General features: G+C 36.3%; 1 pseudogene; it reads right to left on the reverse strand.

Moving 5' to 3' along the window:
- Positions 1 to 840: 840 nt before the first annotated feature.
- LOC123231470 lies at positions 841 to 1,285 on the reverse strand (annotated as a pseudogene).
- Between the last annotated feature and the right edge of the window lie 20,930 nt (positions 1,286 to 22,215).

Here is a 22,215-nt window from a genome sequence, read left to right on the forward strand (position 1 = left end):
TTTTAATAGTGGTGCTGACCTTGTATTAAAGGATTCCCAATCATACCTCATCCTCCTTATGACTAATGGACCCTGTTTGGAGAGTGACTGACTGACTTTGAAGGGATGATTTTATGGCCATATATCAGACAAAGCTAACTGTTAGTTTTGGGATTGTGCCCTCATCCTTGGCCTCATTAGCAAGGAAAGCAAGAAATGTGTATCTTTCCATTTATGTTGTAGTCATCTGTACTTCTATGAACTTCCTGGCCCCACAAATAAGACCCAAAAAGCATAAAGAGGATAGAGTGGTATTGTTATTTGGGTCTCTTCTAACTCCGATAAAGAAGAGCTGAGTAAGGACTCTCTCTGTTTCAAATCAGGGCCAAAATTAAACACAGCCTATTTCAAATTAATACCAAATTTATAAATAATTTGTTACTCATTTTATCTTTTAACACTTCCTCCTTGTCTTACACTACCTAAGGTGCTGAAAATTTGCCTTATGGTTGGAATATAACAAGATGAATTGAGTCACTAATAAGCTCCAGGTCCAAAAAAGACAGGAGAGTAAAATGTTACCAACCAATTAATAATAATAACAACAACAATAATAATAGACATTCGTGTAGCTTCAAGGTTTTCCTTTTTCTTTTTTTAGAACATCTTAAATTTTTCATCTTTTCTTTACATTTACCTAGACAACTTTTGATTAAGAAAACTGTAGAATGTTAGTAACTGCCACAAATTAACACCAGGAGGTGGTACCTGTCAATTTCCCAAAGAGTCCTGGTTGTGGGGTATCAGAAATGCACTGCTCTGAGTCTCCTTTCACCTTGATTGGAATCAATCCTGGAAGATTTAGTCCACAGGTCACTTTTCCCTATATTTCTTTGTAAACTCTTCAGCATTCTTACAGAATTTTTTATGGTCCTTAGAGTCATCCCAAAATGGGGAGGCTCAGGTTGGGGTTCATTCACCAGTGCTTTAAGGTAATGTATGACATGGTCAGTTTTGGTTGCTGGTTTCTAGTTTTCAGCACTAATTACTAGCAGACAGACTTTCCCCTTTTCATTGATATTCAGGTGGTAAATCTTTGTTTTAAATGTGATCTTAGGTGGTTTGAATGGATACTCTGATGGGAAGTTGATTTCCATTCTGAAGGCTCCTTTGGAAGGTTGTCAGGAACAATGAGCCCTTGCTTTGTCAATAAGTTAGCTTCATCAATCTGGATGTTACAGAAGTTTTTCATCCCATTCTTGCACATTTCTTCCAGCTCCTTCATCTGCCTTCTGTGGGCTGCCATCTTGGATCTGGTGGTGCTGCTGTACCAGCTTTAAGATTTTCAAAGAGCTTTGCACATATTATAATATTTCATCCATATAGCAACACTATAATGTAAGTATTATATATGTTATAATCTCTAGTGTACAAATGAGGAAACAGAGGCTCAGGAAGGTTTAGGGATTTGCCCATGGTTACACAGCTAGTAAATATCAAAGGTAGAATTCAAACTCAATCAATGAGGAGGGCAGTGGATAGGGTATAAGGCTTGAAGTCAGGAAGACTCATTTTCCTGAATTCAAATCCAATCTGAGACATTACTAGCTGTGTGACCCTGAGCAAGTCATCTAACCCTGCCAACCTCAGTTTCCTCAGGTGTCAAATGAGTCACAGAAGTAGTGAAAACCAGTCCAGTATCTTTGCTAGGAAAACTCTAAATGATGTCATGAAGAGTCATATACAATTGAAAAATGACCAGACAACAAGAATTTAAGCTCAAGTCTCTCCTGATTCTAAAACCAGATTTCTTTTCATTATACCATTCTTTTTTTTAACATTTATTAATATTCATTTTTAAAATGGTTACATGATTCATGCTCCTACTTTCCCCTTCACCCCCCCGCTCTTACCCCCCACCCATGGCCAATGCACATTTCCACTGGTTTTAACATGTGTCATTGATTAAGACCTATTTCCAAATTGTTAATAGTTGCATTCGTGTGGTAGTTTCGAGTCTACATCCCCAATCATGTCCACCTCAACCCATGCGTTCAAGCAGTTGTTTTTCTTATATGTTTCCTCTCCTGCAGTCCTTCTTCTGAATGTGGGTAGTGTTCTTTACCATAAATCCCTCAGAACTGTCCTGTGTCATTGCATTGCTGCTGGTACAGAAGTCCATCACATTCAATTTTACCATAGTATATCAGTCTCTGTGTACAATGTTCTTCTGGCTCTGCTCCTTTCACTCTGCATCAATTCCTGGAGGTCTTTCCAGTTCACGTGGAATTCCTCCAGTTTATTATTCCTTTGAGCATAGTAGTATTCCATCACCAGCATATACCACAATTTGTTCAGCCATACCATTCTTTTTTCAAATACTAGGTAGTTACTTTCTGGATCTCCTCTCTCTGGATTCTGAATTAGATCCAAATAACCAGGAGGTTTTCTAAAATGTGGGCAGAATTATATGTAGTACTATAGCTAAGCTACTTGCAGTGACCTGGAGGTACCTTTAGATAAACTGAAACATTTTTAGGTTCGCCTTCTTTAGCAAAGATGGAATATGAGTTAATTAATGACTGAATTCCTTTCATTATATGAAAATGTCTTTTGTTCTGAGCAGAAGTTTCCATCTAAAATTTTTGTCAATAACACTTATATGAATACCAATAGTTTTCTTCATTGAGGGGCTTTATTTTTCTCATGATCTATTGTTAGTGCAGCAGCAAGGGTAATCCAGTATCATAACGGCCATGGTAAGGTACCAAGACAATGCTAAGGGACTCATGATAAAAAATGTTATCCACAGTCAAAAAAGGAACTGGCGTAATCTCTATCATACTATTTACTGCCTCAGGCCTGGGGGAAAGAAGAGAGTGAATCTGAATTGCAAAATGTCAGAAAAGAATTGTCAAAAATTGTTTCTACGTGCAAATGAAAAAGAAAAAAACACTAAAAAAAAATAGGGTGAGGAGAACCCGGACAAAGAAACTTTTTAGTGAATAAGAAATTCCTCAAACTTTTGTAGTATAGAAATAACACTGGACTATGTGTCCAGGAGGCCTGAACTCTTGTCTCAACTTTGCCACTAACTTATATGCCTTGACTGGTATGACACTGAATAATGAAACCAATTTAGGTGGAATTGTCTTTTTATTATTATTATATAAGTTCTATCTTCCCATGGGCAATTAACATTTCCTCCAATTATTTAGATCTGCATTTATTTTTGTGAAAAGTGTTTTATAATTGTGTGTATGTCTTGGCAGGTAACTTCATAACTGTTAAAACTTTCCTGCTCTTTGTGAGTTTGGGAATGTCCTGTTTGCATTTAAGGAATATTGTTTAACCTAAGCATAAATTATATTGAGTAATGATATATAGAGAATATCCTCTTATTGAGAAATTCATATCTCCACCCTTGGTTGGTATGATATTATACATAATTTGGCCCAGTATATTAGAGGGGCAAAAGGATAACCTAACTTTATAAGAATGCAGAAAAGCTTTCAGATCTTGATTTATTTCTATTTTATTTTAATTTGCCTTTTGGAGGGAACACTTGATTTCTCTATTACAAATTAAATTACTGCTTACTCTTAGTATTTTATTAATATCTGTAGTACAATTATAACAATAATGACTATGAAGAAATATAAAAATAAATTATGTTTCCTAAGGTATCAAAGAAAACAGTCTCTTATCTCTAACATTTTTTTAATATCAGCCATCTAAAGACCTTAGATAACTATACAATCAGCCAACTAATCCCTTTACAAGCTCATATTAATTATAGAATTACATATATGACCAAATGGGGTATCAGTGGATCTTAATTTTGGATTTCTAAATCCCATTAGTTATGGATAATTATCTTTTGATGATCAATTGTTCATGATCATTTATTGGTTATGTACCAATTGGCCAGTGGATGACATCTGTTATGTATTGTTAATTTTCAGTTATTGCTTGTTTATTTTTGTAACTACTAAATTTGAATTACTAAATCATTGGATATTTATTTACCAGAAGGAAAGTTATTTTCTCACACTAACACAAATTTGATTCTTATACTCCAGCCATCTAGTTGACCCACCTTTTAGTCATATCATGTTGAGAAAAACATCAAAGGTTATGAAACAACATCATTCTCTAGCCACCTGTTCACACTGAAGCATTGTGCCACAAATCCACAAGCCCTCCATGAAGAATAGAGATATGAAAAGAAGCCTCCACTCAATGACACTTCAAAAAGCCTTTTGGCTTACTCAGGCCTAAGCAGGTGCTATGTTTTTTCATCTGGTAATTTCATTTGCAGGCAGGATGGGGGTGGAAGTGAGACTTTTGATTCAGATCCCTGTTCCCACCTGTTGTCTTGGAGAAGAGGAAAACAGTGTTGGCAAGGATGACTCTGCTATGTTCTCTTACCTTAGTCACACTGATTGTGGCCACTGGTGTAGCTGCTTGACTTTGGGTAAGTCCCTTAACTCTCTAGGCTTAATTTTCCTCAATTGTAAAAAAAGGGTTTAGGGGATTGGGGGAAGCTAGGTGATGTGGTGGATAGAGCGCCAGGCTTGAAGTGACATTTTCCCTGGGTTATAGTTATAAATGCTATTTAATTTTTTTTATGCTGCTCTAGCTACTTCTTCTCCCCACTTCCCTAAGTACTCTTCATCTGAACTTTTCATTAAAAATAACTCACTGCTGTGATTTGAGTGCTCATTTTATGAAGAATGAAGAAACTGTGGTTCAGAGAAATTAGGTGATTTGCTCACATTTAAGAAGTAATGTGTCCGAAGTAGTATTCAAATCCAAGTCTTCTTGGATCTTGAATCCATTATGCATTGCCTCTCTTTGACTCTTTTATATGTCTTTTTCCCCCTTCCATTGGGAAAATTGATTATTTCACTAACATCGTTATTACTAATATTTGTAAAATGCTTTAAGGTTCAAAGAATACTTTACATATTTCACTTATTTATATTTATATTTCACTTATAGCAACTCTGTGATATTATCTCCCCTTAACATAGGAGAAAACTGAGGCTGAGAGAAATAAATGACTAGCCCAGCATCAAATAACTTCTAAGTTCCTGAGACTGGTGTTAAGTTCAGATCTTCTTGTGTCACAGTCCATTATTCAATCCACTGTGAGACCTAAATGTATCACTACACTGCAAAAATATTCTCTTACTACTGTGAACCTCCTTTGCAACCATTCATTTTTCTTAAAGTCCTTGCCTCCTTTGTTTCAATTCATTTTCTTAAATTCCTCTTCTTTCATTCCCAACCCAACCTTTAAAGGTATTAAAATTGTATTTTTGCTTTTACATTATTTTCACTTCTAAATAGTTCCTTGCCTCTCCATCCACAGCTAAACCCTTCCATATAAAGAATTGGAGGTGAGGTAGGAGGGAAAAGGAAGCAATTCAGCAAAACTAAGCAACACAGTTTCACAAAAGACATATTATTTCAAACTCATAGTCTCCCATCTTCATAAAGAAGAGCATTTTCTCTTTGCATCATTGGAACCAAGCCTGGTCATTAATTAAATTTTATAACATTCAGTTTGTGGGTACTGTTAGTATTCTTGTTATTTTTGTTGCTCTCAGTGTTCTCATTTAGCCTCCAGATACCCAGGGGCTACCATTCATTAATTTAATAAATTTTTATTAAGCCCCTACAATGATAGCAGGCACTCTGTACTAAAGCTACCATGGAGCAACTCAAATCTATGGATGTTGGAATAATTCTGAATGTCTCCAGTAATGTTGTTTCTTTATTCTGTTCATTTGTACTCTTCTCTTCCTTTTAGTTCTATACCTCCCATGCTAGTCCTCATTTCTAGAAACCACTTCCTATTCCTCATGTAGTCTGCTTTCTCATAGGATGAGTGCCCTCATTCCAAAAGGCTATTCTAAGAAGTGAGCGTCTTCCATATTTCAATACCTTACCGAAGTCATCCTTCTAGCTCCTAACAAAAACATAAGAAAAAGGGGAAAGAATAGATACTTTTGTATGTGGAATCAGAACAATTCAATTTGTTGTACATTGTATATAGCACAATACATTTGAGAAGCGAATTAAACTCTTTGGAACAACTCTTTTCCATTGTCAAAGTTATTTTACAGGCAATAATAGCTTTTACTTATAGATAAAATGCTTTCATTTCCTTCACTAAAGAAATGAAATTCCTTGTATTTGGTAAATGTGTATATTTGTTATAAATTACATGATGTGTATCAAAACTATTTAATATCATTTCCTATGGATGTGATTTTATCCTTAAAGGTTATTATCAGAGAATAATATAAATACATGATGTATCTCTGTTCTCTTTCAATTCCAAGCTAAATGGGTTTACCAGTTTTTTGGCAAAATATATACATAGTTCACCAAAGGATAAGTAGAAAGAGAAGGAAAAAGTTAAATAAGAAAGAGTTTTCAAAGATAAAATGGAAGGAGAGAGATTAACTAGTTCCTAGAAATGTGAGCTAATAGAAATATCACTGAATTTGAAATCAAAAGACCTAGGTTTGAATTTACCTTCTGTTACTTCCTAAGTAGCCTAAGGCAAGTGAGTTAATCTTTTTTGGCCCAGTTTTCCCCTCTATACCTTGGGCAAGTGAGTTAATCTTTTTTGGTCCCATTTTTCCCCTCTATAAATGGGATTACTTATGTGATTTTCTTTATAGGAAAATATTTTATGATATTTAATCTGCTATATAAATATTAGTCATTATTACCATTGACACAGTTAGAATTTGTACAAATCTTTAATATGATCTTATCTCACTTTTCATCTCCTTACCTAAAATGTTTAATTCATGAACAATATTTACCTCTTGTCCATTTCACAAATGTCATGCTGTTGGCTTTACTTGCTGTCTAATAGAGATATGAAAATGTGCTATGCTATATTTGTTTTCTTCTAATTCCCAAGATAGATTTGACTTTAGTATAGTCCCAAACTAATAGAGACTCCCAAAGGGGATAATCCTTTCAATTCTAGCTTGCCTCATCCTCCAGAACTAGGACAAAGCCAGATCTACTGTATGGTGCTCAATATTTATTGCAAAGACAGTGGTTATGTAAAAAAAAAAGAAAAGAAAAGAAAAAGTAACAGATCAATAAGTTGAGCATGCAATTTTTAAAAAAAAAGCAAATAGAAAAAGGATAATTTTAAAACTCACAATTAAAAACAAAATTGGAAATCCAAAATATTAAAGATGAGATTAACAAAATTGAATGTAAGAAAATTGCTGAGTTAGAGTAGATTTTATTTTAAAAAAGAGATGAATCATTGGTTAATATGATTTTTAAAAGAGTAAGGGAAGAAAATCAAATTACTAGCATAAAAAGTAAAAAAGAGTGAATTTATCACTAATGAAGATGAAATCAAAACAATTATTAGGAGTTATTTTGCCCTCTTATGTGCCAACAAATATAATAATTTAAGTAAAATGGAAGAATATTTACTAAAACACAAACTGCCTAGACTAATAAAGGAGGAAATAGAATATCTAAATAAACCTAGTTTAGAAAAAGAAATTGAGCAGGTCAAATAATTTCTCAAGGAAAGGGCATTAGGGCAAGATGGATTTATAAGAGAATTCTACCAAACATTTAAAGATCACCTAATTCCAGTATTAAATAAATTATTTAGAATAATTGGTTAAGAAGGAATTATGCCAAGTTCCTTTTATGAAACAAGTATAGTGCTACTAAAACAGGAAAAGCAAAAATAGAGAAAGTTATAGACCAATTTCATTAATGAATATGACGTAAAAATCCTAAATAAAATAATAACCAGAAAATTACAGTGTATCACAAGATTATGCAGCATCAAATAAGTTTTGTACTAGGGGTTCAGGATGCAATTTAATATAAGACTCATTAGAGGGCTCAGAAATCTCTGACCTGCAGGCCTACTTCACAGAGGACTTGAATTCTGATAGCCATTCATTAAGTGAAATAGGGATCAAGCTATTCTGTTTCCAGAAAATCAGATAAAGATATTTGCAAGCACTAGAGTTATTGAAGAGCAGCTAAGTAGCATAGTAGATAGAGCGCTAAGATTGGAAGCAAGGAAACATGAGTTCAAATCAAGCCTCAGACATTTACTAGTTGTGTGACCTTAATCAACTTGCTTAATTTCTGTTTGCTTCAGTTTTCTCTGTAAATTTACCATGTCAGGTTATTGTGAGTATGAAATGAAGTAATAATTATAAAGCATTTAGCACAGTGACTAGCACATAGAACACTATATGAATGTCGGTCATTATTATAATAGTACAATTATTACTATTGTGATTGTTGTCATGAGAAAAAACTAAATTCTCCAAGGGACACTCCAAATAATATCTTTTTTTTTTTATCCTGGGACTCCATTCTAGGAGCATAGGGCCACAACCAGTAGGCAATGGGACACACAGTCGCTCAGGGTCACCCAGCTGGGAAGTGTCTGAGCCTGGGTTTGAACCTAGGACCCTTCGTCTCTAGGCCTGGCTCTCAATCCACTGAGCTAGCCCAGCTGCCCCTACTTTAGTTTGCAGTTTCTTTAGCAGATGTAGTTTTTACAGGGTGGGGTTGCTAGCCCCATGCCCAACCCTCCTCCTTTTTCATCCAGGCTAGGGACCGTCCTTGGCCCAGGAGTGGTAAGGGTGGGCAATAGGGGTCAAGTGACTTGCCCAAGGTCACACAGCTGGAAGTGTCCGAGGCCGGACTTGAACCTAGGACCTCCAGTCTCTAGGCCTGGCTCTCAATCCACTGAGCCACCCAGCTGCCCCCAAATAATATCTACTCCCCTAAAATTGACTTAGTCCTAGAGACGACATGGCCAGCCAATACTTTTCTAAGCAGTTATAGCAGGATCTATACTGTCATCATAATGAGAGAAGTAGGGAAATGCCTTCATTCTCTGCCAAATGCCCACTATGTATCTACAGAGTGCTAGGTTGGGGTAGGGGAGAGAAGTGATATTAAGAAGATGATACAATTGAAAATGGCAAATGCTGGAAGGGATGTGGAAAAACTGGGGCACTAATCCACTGTTGGTGAACTATATCCACCATTCATAGAGCACTTTGGAAATAGGACCACAGAGCTATAAAACCGTGCATACCCTTTGACTTAATAATACCACTATTGGTCTGTATCCCAAAGAGATCAAAGAAAATGGAAAAGGACCCATTTGTTTAAAAATATTTTTAGCAACTCTTTTTGAGGTGGTTTTGAATTAGAAATTAAAGGGTTACCCAATTGGAAAATGGCTGAACAAGATTTGGTATATGATTATAATTGAATGTTATTTTTCTATCATAAATAATGAGCTTGGGGCAACTAGATGGCTCAGTGGATAGAGCACCAGACCTAGAGAGGGGAGATCCTGGGTTCAAATCTTGTCTCAGATACTTCCTAGCTATGTGAATCTGGGCAAGTCACTTAACCCCTTTTGCCTAGCCCTTACTGGTTTTCTGCCTTGGAACCAATAATTAGTGTCTATTCTATGACAGAAAGTAAGAATATTAATTTTTTTAAGAAGAAATGACAAATAGGATAATTTCAGAAAAACTTGGGAAGATTCATATGATTTTATGCAAAGCAAAGTCAGCAGAACCAGGGAGCATGCTACATGACAGTAATATTTTAAAGATGATCAACTGTAAAAGATGTAGCTACTCTGATCAAGAGAATGATTCAAGACAGTTTCAAAGGGCTCATGATGAAGAATGTTATTTGTCTCCAGAGAGAACTGATGAACTCTAAATGGAGAATGAAGCATACTTTTTCCCCCTTTTCTTTATTTTTTGGGGATCTGGGCTTTCTTTTGCAACATGGCTAACATGGAAATATATTTGACATGACTTCACATGTATAACTGGCATTAAATTGCTTGCCCTCTCAATGAGGGGAGAAGGGCAGGAGGGAATTTGGAATTCAACATTTTAAAAATGATTGTTAAAAAATTTCTGTTATTAGGAAATATTAAACAAAATAAATAAAAACATATAAAACACTAAAAAAAACAAATAATTTTGAAAGCTATAAGAACTATGATCAATACAATGCCATCCATAGTTCCTGAGGAACAGTGATGAAATAGGGTATCTAATAAAGAGTGGTGATGGATTCAGGAGGCAGATTGAGATACAGATATTTTTGTGTACAGCCATTGCTTTGTGTACAGCATATGCTTTGCTTGACTACAGATATTGTTATAGACAATTTGTTTTCTTATTTTTTCCTGATAGGGTTGGGAATGAAAGAGAGATAAAATAAATTTCTAGGTGGCTTTTTTTTTTAAAGAAAAGGGGGTAGGGAACCCAGTGGCATGATGCAACAGATATAAAATGCTATCTGCTCTTTCAGAAGAGGTCCCTGTATTATTAATTTAACTAAAGGTGATACCTCTCACAAAATAAGGTTAGTCTGTATATATTCGTAATATAAAAACAAACAATTTTGATAAAATAAAGAATAAGCAAATAAATGTTATCCAGACAAAGCTTACTGTCTGAAGATTAACTTTCCTGGTAGTTTAAATGGAATGACTAGGGAAAAAAGAGTCAGCAATGTAGGAGTTAAAGAAAACATCCCCAAGGAGAACTCAATAGATTTCCTGTGTTTCTTATCTAGAAAAGGGCTTTCTATGTGTTAAGGAAGGTGGGAAGCAGTCAATCAGTTAGAGCAGATTTTCTGAGACTTTAAGCCCCACCTTGAGTTGGGGGAATACTCAGGAAGAAGTAGGGTGGGAGGGTGAGAGGTGAGTTCCCCATAGGACAGCTGGAAGCCTGCAAGGAAGCCCTGGGAAAGTCTTAGCATAGGAATTCCTCTCTTTCTGCAGCTGCCCCTGGAGCAGCAGAAACAATGCTGTGAACAGTGGCTGCCACCGCCCTGTCACTTACCAAGAGACACAATACTTCAGTTCTGGGTTATGCCAGGGCATGCCCCAGGTTTTTAGCAGGACTGTAGTTGCTCTCCTCCTGTAGCCTGCCTGGGATAGCTCCATCATAAGGAGACAATTGGCCTCATGAATGATTAAAGGCAAGAGAATAATTAAAAGAGAAAACAAGAGAAGAAAGGGACTGTTAGCTTTGGAAACTGCCAGCTTTGCAACTCTTGATCTGTGCTCTTTAAGGAGAACAGGCACCTTTTATATAGTTCATTAAAGTTAGTACATTCATTATCTCACTTAATCCTCATTAACCCAACCCTGTTATTATTAGCCCCATTTTACAGAAGAGGCTATGGAAGCTGAGAGAGGTAAATGATTTGTACACAGTCACATAACTAGTAAATGTCTGAGACAGGATTCAAACTCAGGTCCTTAAGATTTCAGTTCACAGGAGAACATTATACACAGTAACTGAAATATTGTGGAAGGATCGAATGTGATAGACTTGGATACTTACTAACAGCAATACAATGATCCAGGACAGTTCTGAGGGACTTATGATGGGGAATGCTATTCGCCTCCAGTGGAAGAACTGTTGGGGTAGAAATGCACATGAAAACATATGGTTTATCACTTGTTTATTTGGGTATATGATAAGGAGTTTTGATTTTATCAGATTATTCACTTACAAAAATGAATAATATGGAAAGATGTTTTAGGTAATAATGCATGTATAAGCCAGACTGAATTGCTTGACAGCTTTGGGAGGGAGGAAAGAAGAAGAGAGGGAGACAATTTGGATCATATAGCTTTGGAAAATGTATGTGAACATTTGTTATTAAAATAAAATTAATTAATTTGTTTAAAAGATCAGTTTAAGCACCTCTAGCCAAGAAAAGAAGAAAGGGGTCTTCTGACTGCCAAAGCCAAAAGACTGCCTTGTAAACACTATCCCTTTCATCTTTTTTATGTATGGTTAAGGAACCCCAGAATCCTGACAATGAACGTGATTGAGACATTAGACAACAGTTATTTAAAGGACCCCTTTGGCAGAGTTTTGTTCTTTAGAAATATTCTAAAAGATCCTCAAGTTCCATAGCAGCATGGCAGAGCTTTCTGCTCTCAGATTTGAAAGGGTTTTTGTTTTTATTAATAGGAATCAATTCTCTTCCCTCTTACCATACACTATGGAGTGGGGGAAGAAAAGAAAACAAATATGCAAAGTCAAGCAAAATAAAAGCCTTGTGTGTGTTATGTGTATTTTTATTCTGATGGACTAATGATAAAGGATACCGTCCACCTCCTGGCATGACACAATGGATTCAAGATGCAGAATAAGACTATCTATCTATCTATCTATCTATCTATCTATCTATCTATCTATCTATCTATCTATCTATCTATTATCTGTCTGCCTGTCTGTATCTATTTCTTCTTCCCTCCCTTCCTCCATCTATCCATCCATCTATCTATCTATCCATCTAGCTAGCTAGCTATGCCTTATTTGTCATGTGTCACATGATATACATACATGTACTGTTATATACACGAAGCACATGGATACTTATATACATGTATTATATCATCTATCTGTGATATACATGACATCTATACAGATATGCATGACTTGTATACTCATATGCATGCACCTATATATATAATATGTGTACATGTGTGTACATGTGTATATATGCCTTATTTGATATTCTGTGCCAGGAGGTAGATAACATATTTCATTATCATCCTTCCAGAATTAGACATGGTAATCACATTGATCACCTTATGGTTTTCAAAGTTGTTTGGTTTTATATTGTTATTGTTGTTGTGTAAGTTGTTCTCCTGGTTCTGCTCATTTCATCCTTTATCATTTTGTAAAATTCTTCAATATTGGTCTTTTTTATGATATTGATGTTGATTGTCATTGAGGGAGCAGATGGAGGAACCCCTGCAGAAAGACAAATCCATTTCATCCCTCCATGGCTTCCTCCTAAAGCTTTAGTTCTACTCAAGGTAAGAAGGATGTTGAATTTCCTCCCCTTGTTTTGTGCAGTGTGCTGAGGAAGGAGAATGTATGGGTCTCTTCTTTTCTAGAGTTTCACTTTAAGAAGAGAATGATTCAGGAAAGGAGAGCAGAGTCTATTTCTCTCTCTTTGTTTCCCTGCTAATATAGTGATTGTAGTTCTTTTTCTGGCCTGATCTCCAAAGTTAAACTCTCAGCCAGGAGAAAGGCTTGCATTATAAGATACTCTTCTAGCTTGCAGATGACTTTAAGGAAAAAATAAAATAAAATCAGTGGAAAAAAAATTTACTCAAAAAACAGATCATACCCTTCTTTTGTAAGCTTTTAGTGGGAAAATGCCTTTAAAGATGCCATTTGCCTTATTTTTTTTCTTTCATTCCATATTTTTGGTGATCTTAGTTCTTAACAGATCTCTTGCCAAACCCTCCTCAAGAGCTTCAAGTCTGGTGCATTAGTGACCTCTAGTGGCTGTAGTTTTCATCTAGTCTGCATTGCAATCAAATATTCCAATCACTCTGGACTTTGTTCATTTTACCATTTTAATAAGGTCACATCCACCTTCGACTTTATTTTTCTCATCGTTAAAATGTAGGAGCTGGGAAGAGTCAAGAAACTTCCTATTCTAAAAATTCTAGTAGCATCAAGGTGTCAATTAATTTTCTTAAAAAATTTTAAACTTATAAACTGACCAAAGCCTAAAAGCTAAATTTAAATTTGTTTTTTGTTTCTTTGCAAATGTTGTTGCTTAATTTTTACCTTCTAACAGATGCCCAGGATTAAACTAGACTGAGATTTTCTTTCCCCAAAGCCCATTTTCTACCCAACTATTTAGAACAATTTAATGAGAATTTCAGATAGGTATTCAAAGAATTCATATTTGAATTATTCCAAGCTGGCACCATTTTATTTATCTTGGAGCTCAGAGGGCTTAGCAACAGGCTTTTCATCTTGTTCACACTAATACGTTTCTTGAGCATACACAAAGAGTTACACCAGGATCACATGTAGAGTTCTAGCCATTATAATTTAGCCATAATAAAATAGGGAATGGATTGAAAAAACACAGAGGGGTATTACTTCTTTCCCTTGTTTTTCATAAAGAAAAAGAGGCTGGTCCTTTGGTAATGAAACTCCTTGGCACTATCATATGAATTGGACCTTGAAGTTAGCTAAGGATTCTAAGAGGGGAATGTGAGAAACAACTTCATTCCAGGATGGAAACAGACAAGTTTGCTACTCTTAGCTTGATCTCTTTAAGGAGAATGGGTACCATTTATATAGTTCTTGGCATGTATTACTTTATTTGATTCTCACAATCCAATCCAAGCATTAGCCCCATTTCACAGATGAGGATATTGATGCTAAGAGAGTGACTTGCCCAAAGTCCCACAGTCTAATCAGTAAATGTCTGAGACAGGATTTAAACTCAAACCTATGACTTTAATTTGAGAACTCTAACCCCCATATCTGAGACATCTAAGTGGCACAGTGAATACAGTGATGGGCCTGGAGTTAGGAAGACATCTTTGTGAGTTCAAATCTGGCCTTAGATGCTTAGCTGTGTGACTCCAAGCAAGTCATTTAACCCTGTTCACTTCAGTTTCCTCATGTGCTAAATAAACTAGAAAAAAAATGGCAAACTACTCCAGTATTTTTGCCAAGAAAACCCCAAATGAGGTCATGAAGAGTCAGACACAACTGAAAAATGACTGAACAACAAAAACCCCTATATGACATTAGCTGGCAAAAGAGGAAAGGTATCTTTGGACTACCAGAGCCAACATTCTGTCTTAAGTAGTTTCTCTTTCATTTTCTTGGCCATAATAAATGAACAACCTATGAAAAACCCAGCAGAGGAAGATGGGATGTCAAATTAAAGGAATACAAATTAGGCCAATTTATGTTTAAGTGTAGTTTGTGTGAAAGAAAGATCACAGGATCTGAGATTTAAGGTGGGAAACATAAAATAATCCTGGGAAAGTAGTCTGGAACCAAATTGTAAAGATTACAAATATCATTACAAACACAAATTGTATACAAATAGCATTACAAATGAAGATTACAAATACAAATATCATCTGAAGAGAGTTTATATTTTTATTCAGGAAGCAATAGAGAGTCCCTGAAGGTTTTCAAACAAAGGAATAAAATTGGAATGAATCATTTGAAGTTTGGGGTAACATGATTTTCAGAGGACAGAGGACAGCAGCATTGCTTAGAAGACATTTCCAACTTCTTCAATAAACTAATTTTAGATCTAGAAGAAAGTGGGGAAGGGGAGAGAATAAACATTTCTTCAGCTCCAACTACTTTGCTAGTCACCGTGCTGACTCCTAAATATCTTATTTGATCCTCATAACAACCCTAAGAGGTAGGTGCTATTATTATCCCCATTTTACAGTTGAGAAAACTGTGTCAGGCAGAGAACAAGTGGCTTACCAGGTTCATACAACATTTAAGTGGCTGAAACAGGATTTAAACCCTGATCTTCCTGATTATAAAATAGTGTTTTATCCAACCATTCATTTATCTGCTCCTGATCTCCTTATTGTACTGCTGAGAGGTCAGCATGTACTGTGTAGAAACTATTGACTGGGAGTCAAGACCCTTGGGACCAATTAATAATTCTCTGACCACAGTGAAGTCACTTATTCTTTCTTAACCTCACTTTCCTTTTCTGTCAGGTAAGAGGATTGAGAGGAAGCTTTTCCAAAGCTGCCATTTTACCATGCCATGGAACTGAATGGTTGGCTTGTAGCAAATTAGTGATGGTCAGGTTAAGAACTCATGTCTCCTGATTCTCAGAATCACATTCTTTTCACTAATGATCAATATACAAATGGATTGAGCATTAGGACCAGAATCCAGAGGACTTGGGTTCAGATCTGACCTGGACACTTCTTAGCTGTGAGACCCTGGGCTGTGACTTGCCTGCTTCATACAATAATTAAGAGGATGAAGCAGGATTTAAACTTGTGCAAGTTATTTAACCCTGACTGCCTAGCCTTTGCTGCTCCTCTATCTTAGAATTGATACTAAGACAGAGGGCAAGAGTTAACAAATTAAAAAAAAAAAAAAAAGCAGCTGACTGACAAGAACTTCAGATGAGGAAGTCCCTTTGTCCTTCTCAGTGGGGCAGAGGAGGCAGTGGGGATTGAATACCCAAAAAGCAGTGTTTAACAACAAGTAAAATGTCTTGAGCTTGAAGAAACCCTGGTCTTTCCTTATCGTGGGGTGAAAGGCAATGCTGAAGAAATACAGGCTTTGGGCAAAGGCTTCATCATTCCTAGTGTCTGCTGTATTTGGCAAGAGGGTTGGGATCTTCCATGCTCATTGACCAAGTATGCAGGGAAAGAATTCCAATGGCGGCTTGTCTTAAATATCAAAATTCAGCAACTGGGCGTGATCTAGAGCTCAGATAACCATACTCTGTTTCCAGACCCGGGGAGATGTATTCCCCACCTAGAGCCTGACTCACTCTGTGACCTCTGGAAAACCCCACTGTTTCTCATCAGGTCAGTTTCTTTTTGTCTGACCTATACAGCTGTGGCAGAACATCTTTAAAATGTCTTCCAAGAAACCCAATTTTCTTTAGAATAATAAGTTGCCCCAAACCTCAAATACCACAGATATGTGTATACTATGGGATACAACTCCACTCAACCCAGAATGGGTGACAGAAGAATTAGTGACAGTAAGAATGATGGTAGGAAATAAAAAATAGAAGTAGGTTTTATAGGGGGAAATCTTTAGCAGCATTATGAAATTTCACTGAAAGTTTCTGTATTATAGGCAGGTCTCCAATTTATTGGGGAAAATACAACTGGCCCAAGATTGAAATCCTTAAAAAAATAACTTACTTTGCATTTATGAAAAAGATCAGAAGATTAGCCAGTTTGGAGTTAGAGGAATCTTATTAAATGGAGGAGAAAGAAAACTCTATTGTATCTTTAAAAAATACATGACATTATATAGTGCTTTATTTCTTCTGAGATTTCTAATAACTCTGAGAAAGAGGAGCTATTAGCTGAGAAAATTCTATAAATTTTTAACTTTTTGTAAAATACATTTGCACAATAGATTTTATAAATGAGAAAATTGAGGCATAAAGTGATTTGCTTTATTGTTTATTTATTGTTATCTAGATAGTAGGAATAAAAGACAGAATTTGAACTGAGGTGTTCCTGATTCCAAGTCCAAGACCCTAGCCACTACATTATATAAACACACACACACACACACGCACACACGAAATACTTTAGCAGCTTGCCATTAAGACCACCAATTTCAGTTACCTTTCATCAAAAAACTTGCAGATCCTAGAAGTTTAAAGTGACCTTTTTGGTCTAGTCTGAAACCTGCCTGAAAAAAATCACCTCTAGGAAATAGCTCTAAGTGACCAGTCAGCCATTGTCTACTTTAAGACCTCCAGTCAATGATAGTCTGTTATTTTTGAAGATAGCCTTGATCCCATCATTCTGATCTTCTTCAGTAGACTACAAACTCAGTTAGCCCACCCTACCCCATCCTACCCTGGCTTTTCTCTAACATTAAACCTCTTCTGTTCACTGGTTCCTAAACTATTGCTTTCAAACACACTCATATTTCTCCTATGCAAAAAACAAACAAAACCAAACAACAAAAAGAACCCCATACTCTCTAGCTCTTACCATTTCTTCAAATAACCATCTTATGCATCTCCTCTCTTCTTCAACCCTACGCTTTTTTTTTTTTTTGGTACTTTTTTTTATTTTAAACCCTTAACTTCTGTGTATTGACTTATAGGTGAAAGTGTGGTAAGGGTAGTCAATGGGGGTCAAGTGACTTGCCCAGGGTCACACAGCTGGGAAGTGTCTGAGGCCAGATTTGAACCTAGGACCTCCCGTCTCTAGGCCTCGCTCTCAATCCACTGAGCTACCCAGCTGCCCCCCCTCAGCCCTACTCTTACAAAAAATTGCCTCTCTGTACTGCCACCATTTTCTTTCTTTTGACTCAATTTTCAACCTTTTCCAATCTTATTCTACCATTTGACTGAAAATGTTCACTCAAACTTAACACTAATTTCTTATTTATCAAATCTGATGTTCTTTTCAGACTTCATCTTCTAGATCTTCCTGCTACATTGGACACTGATGGCCACTCTCTCCTCCTGGATATTTCCTCTTTTTTGGTCTTCAATAACAAAACTCTGTCCTAGTTCTAAATGGACCTATCTAATTGTTCCTTCTTATCCTCCTTTACTAGCATACCTTTTCAATATAATCCCCAAAGTTCTGACCAGGTCCCCCTCCTTTCTCTGTGTTCTTTGGTGATGCCATCAGCTTCCATAGAGTCTATTATCTCTATATGGATGACTCTGAGATCTATAATCTATCTATCTATCTATCTATCTATCTATCTATCTATCTATTCCTACTCTCTCCCCTTACTTTCAGAATCATTTCACCAAAAGCCTTAAATTCAACATGTCTAAAATTGATACTATTAGTTTTGAACCTAGTCCCTCCTCTTTTCTAAATTTCCCTATTTCTGTTGGAGGTATCACCATCTTTTCAGTATCTCAAGTTCAGACCCTTACCATTTCTCCCCTCAATTATTATCACAGCTCATAAATTGGTGCACTGCCTCAAATCTCTCCTCCACCCATTCTACACAATGCTGCTGAAGTCATTTTCCTTAATAGCAGATCTGATCAGTCCCAACGTCCCCACTCTGGAATCAATGCCTATGGCTTCCTATGGCTTGCCTCTTGGGTCAAATGAAAACTTCTCTATTTAGCTGTTAAAATACTTTACTAGCAGACTGGCTAATATGACAGCAAAGGAAAATAATAAATGTTGGGGAGGATGTGGCAAAATGGGGACACTGATGCATTGCTGGTGGAGTTGTGAATTGATACAGACATTCTGGATGGCAATTTGGAATTATTCCTAAAGGGCTTTAAATGACTGTCTGCCCTTTGATCCAGCCATAACACTGCTGGGTTTGTACCCCCAAAGAAATAATTAGGAAAAAAAACTTGTACTAAAATATTTATAGCCACGCTCTTTGTGGTAGCAAAAAAATGGAAAATGAGGGGGTGTTCATCAACTGAGGAATGGCTGAACAAATTATGATATCAGTTGGTGATGGAATACTATTGTGCTCAAAGGAACAATGAACTGGAGCACTTCCATGTAAACTGGAAAGACCTCCAGGAAGTGATGCAGAGCGAAATGAGCAGAACCAAGAGAACACTGTACACAGAGACGGATACACTATGGCACAATCAAATGTAATGGACTTCTCTAATAGCAGCAATGCAATGATCCAGAACAATTCAGAGGGACTTATGAGAAAGAACACTATCCACATCTAGAGAAAGAACTGTGGGAGCAGAAACACAGAAAAAAGATATTTCCTTGATCACATGGTTCAATGGGCATATGATTACGGATGTAGACTCTAAATGATCACTCTACTGCAAATATTATGGAAATAATATGGAAATAGGTCTTGATTGATGACGCATGTGAATTGCTCATTGGCTATGGGGTGAGGGAGGGAAAAGGGAGAGGAAGGAATATGAATCATGTAACCAGGGAAAAATAGTCTAATAATATTTAGACAAATAAATTTTTAAAAAGCACTTCACAACTATGCTACCTCTTTATCTTTCTGATCTCATTGGATATTACTTTGGCTCCTATACTCTGCAATCCATTCAAACCCAACTGGGAATATCTCCCTTCTTTACTCAAGATATTCAAACTTTGGTCTTCATGACTTTTCCCTGGACTTTGAACAAGACTGGAAAGGATCCCTTTCCCAGCTCTGTCTCACGGTTTTCTCTTCCTTTGAGATGCAGTTTAAACTCCCAAACTACCTTTTATGCAACTGCTTGTATTTTTTTCCAATTTTCTCTCTTCACATTTATTTTACATATATATTAAATACTATGGATTATTTGCATTTATTCTCTTCATATTTACACTGTATAGATATATTAAATGTCATACATTTGTTCTCTTCATATTTATTCTGTATTTATATTATATAGTACATATTTGTTTGCATTTGTTTTCTTCATACTTATCCTATACATATTTATATATGTATTTGTTATATCCTCTGTTGGAACATAAGAAATTGTTTCATTCATTTGTATTTGTATCCCGCTCATCTAGCCCTGTTTTGGGTACATTTTTTATTGTTCAGTTATTTTCAGTCATATCTAACTTCTCACCCCATTTGGAATTTTCTTGGCAGAGGTACTATTTTGCCATCTCCTTCTCCAAGTCATTTTACAAATGAGGAAATGAGACAAACATGGTTAAGTTACTTGCCCAGGATCACATAGGTAGTGCATACAGCCAGATTTGAACTCAGGAAAATAAATCTTATTGACTACAAACCCAAAGCTCTATTCACCATATCCCCTAGCTGGCAAATAATTATTGCTTGTTCTTTGTTTTCAAAGAGGAACAATGATATCATGGGTTGGTCATGATGGCACAGTGGACAAATGGCCTGAATTCAAATCTAGCCTCAGACACTTACTAGCTATGTGATCCTGGGAAAGTTACTTAGTGGGAAAGCACATAGTAGGTACATAATAAATATTTGTCATTTGGTTGATTGGTTGGATAAGCTCTAATTTTTAAGAATTGTTTTCTTTATATTGATATTAATTTTACCTCTCTATATTACGCCCTTCACTTCTCCTAAATCTGTGCTTTACGGCCAAACAACATAATCTAATGTAATCCTTCTTTCATATGATGGCCTTTCAAATACTTGGAGACAGCTGTCCTGTCCTTTCCCCAATCCCCATTCCCACTCTCAATCCTCTCTCCTCTGAGCTAAATGCCACCAGTTCCTTCAGACGATGCTTGTATGATTTGCTGTCCAAATCCTTTCACCATCGTGGTCTCCTTCCTCTGGTCATGCTCCAGTTTGCCTTTGGCCTTTCCAAAACATAATACCAAGAACAGAACATACTATTCTGGATGAGTGTGCCCAGGACAGAATATGATGAGACCATTGCCTCCCCACTTCTCTACATTATGCTTTTAACACCGCATTGGGTATTACAGGGACCTTGCGATATTACAGACTCTGAAAGAGAGTGATTGGGCAGCAGAGGAGAGATAGAGAGAATTCTGGGGTTCTCTATGTTCTGTAGTTCTATCTCCAAAGAACAACAATTTAGATGATAAAGTGGATTAGAAAGGCATTTGGCTTAGTCTCAGTTTCTAGCTTGGGAATGAATAACAGGATTGTGGTTTTGCTACTAGCTAATAGCAAATCCCAGGAATTTCATTGGGATTCTTACAGCCTTTGACATTCACCTTTTTTCTATTGTCTGCTCAGACAAGGAGGGTTATTAGATTGTTATGAGATGTACAACAAGTATCTGTCATGATCTCTATAACAGCTCCTAAATCATGAATATGGCTGAATAGTTGACTGTCCAAATTCACTAACTCTTTTTCCAAACTCAGCAGCAACAAATCTTCTGATAAAACACATGTTATCTTACTTGGCATCTTCCCATTCCAGTGTTTTCAACCACCTCCCTCCCTCTGCCCTTGTTTAAAACATTAATGCTTTCCTGACAATTAAAAATAAAAGGAAATGAGACTGAAGGTTTAGAATTGCTACTACAAGGTGGGAAAGGAAGGGAAAAATGATCAATGTGTTGCAGATGGTTGAACTGTTTTATATCTAAGTGGGGAGGGGAAGGGAAGAGAGAAAGTATTAATATAACACCCACAGTGTGTCACGCATTGTATTAACTGCCTTACAAATATCTCATTTGATCCTCACAACAACCTTTGAGGAAGGTGCTATTATCCCCATTTCCAGGTGGGAAAACTGAAGTATACAGAAGGTAAATGACTTGCCTAAGTTCACACAGCTAGTAAGCATCTGAGGCAAAATTCATATTCACATCCTCTTGTCTTTTTAATAAACATCCAAGTAGAAATGCCCAATGAGCAGAGAATAATGTAGGGAGTAGAGTGAGAAAGGGCTGGATTCAAATTCTATCTCTGATACTAACTAGCTATGTGATTTTGGGAAGCCATTTAATCTATTTATATTTTATATAATTCCCTCAGATTTGTTTTATTTATTTAATTTTTAATTAATTTAGAATATCTTTCCATGGTTACAAGATTCATGTTCTTTCCCTCCCAGATTTACTTTAAATGTGTTGATGGAGAGAGTTCACACACCAGTTGATGGAGAAAGCATACATCAGTGCTTCTCTACACTGATGACACACAGAGACCTCTCACACTCACACAGGAAAGGAAATAGCATAGCCTCCCAG

Source organism: Gracilinanus agilis, chromosome 1 (assembly GCF_016433145.1).
Source record: "Gracilinanus agilis isolate LMUSP501 chromosome 1, AgileGrace, whole genome shotgun sequence".
Lineage (NCBI taxonomy): Eukaryota > Metazoa > Chordata > Mammalia > Didelphimorphia > Didelphidae > Gracilinanus > Gracilinanus agilis.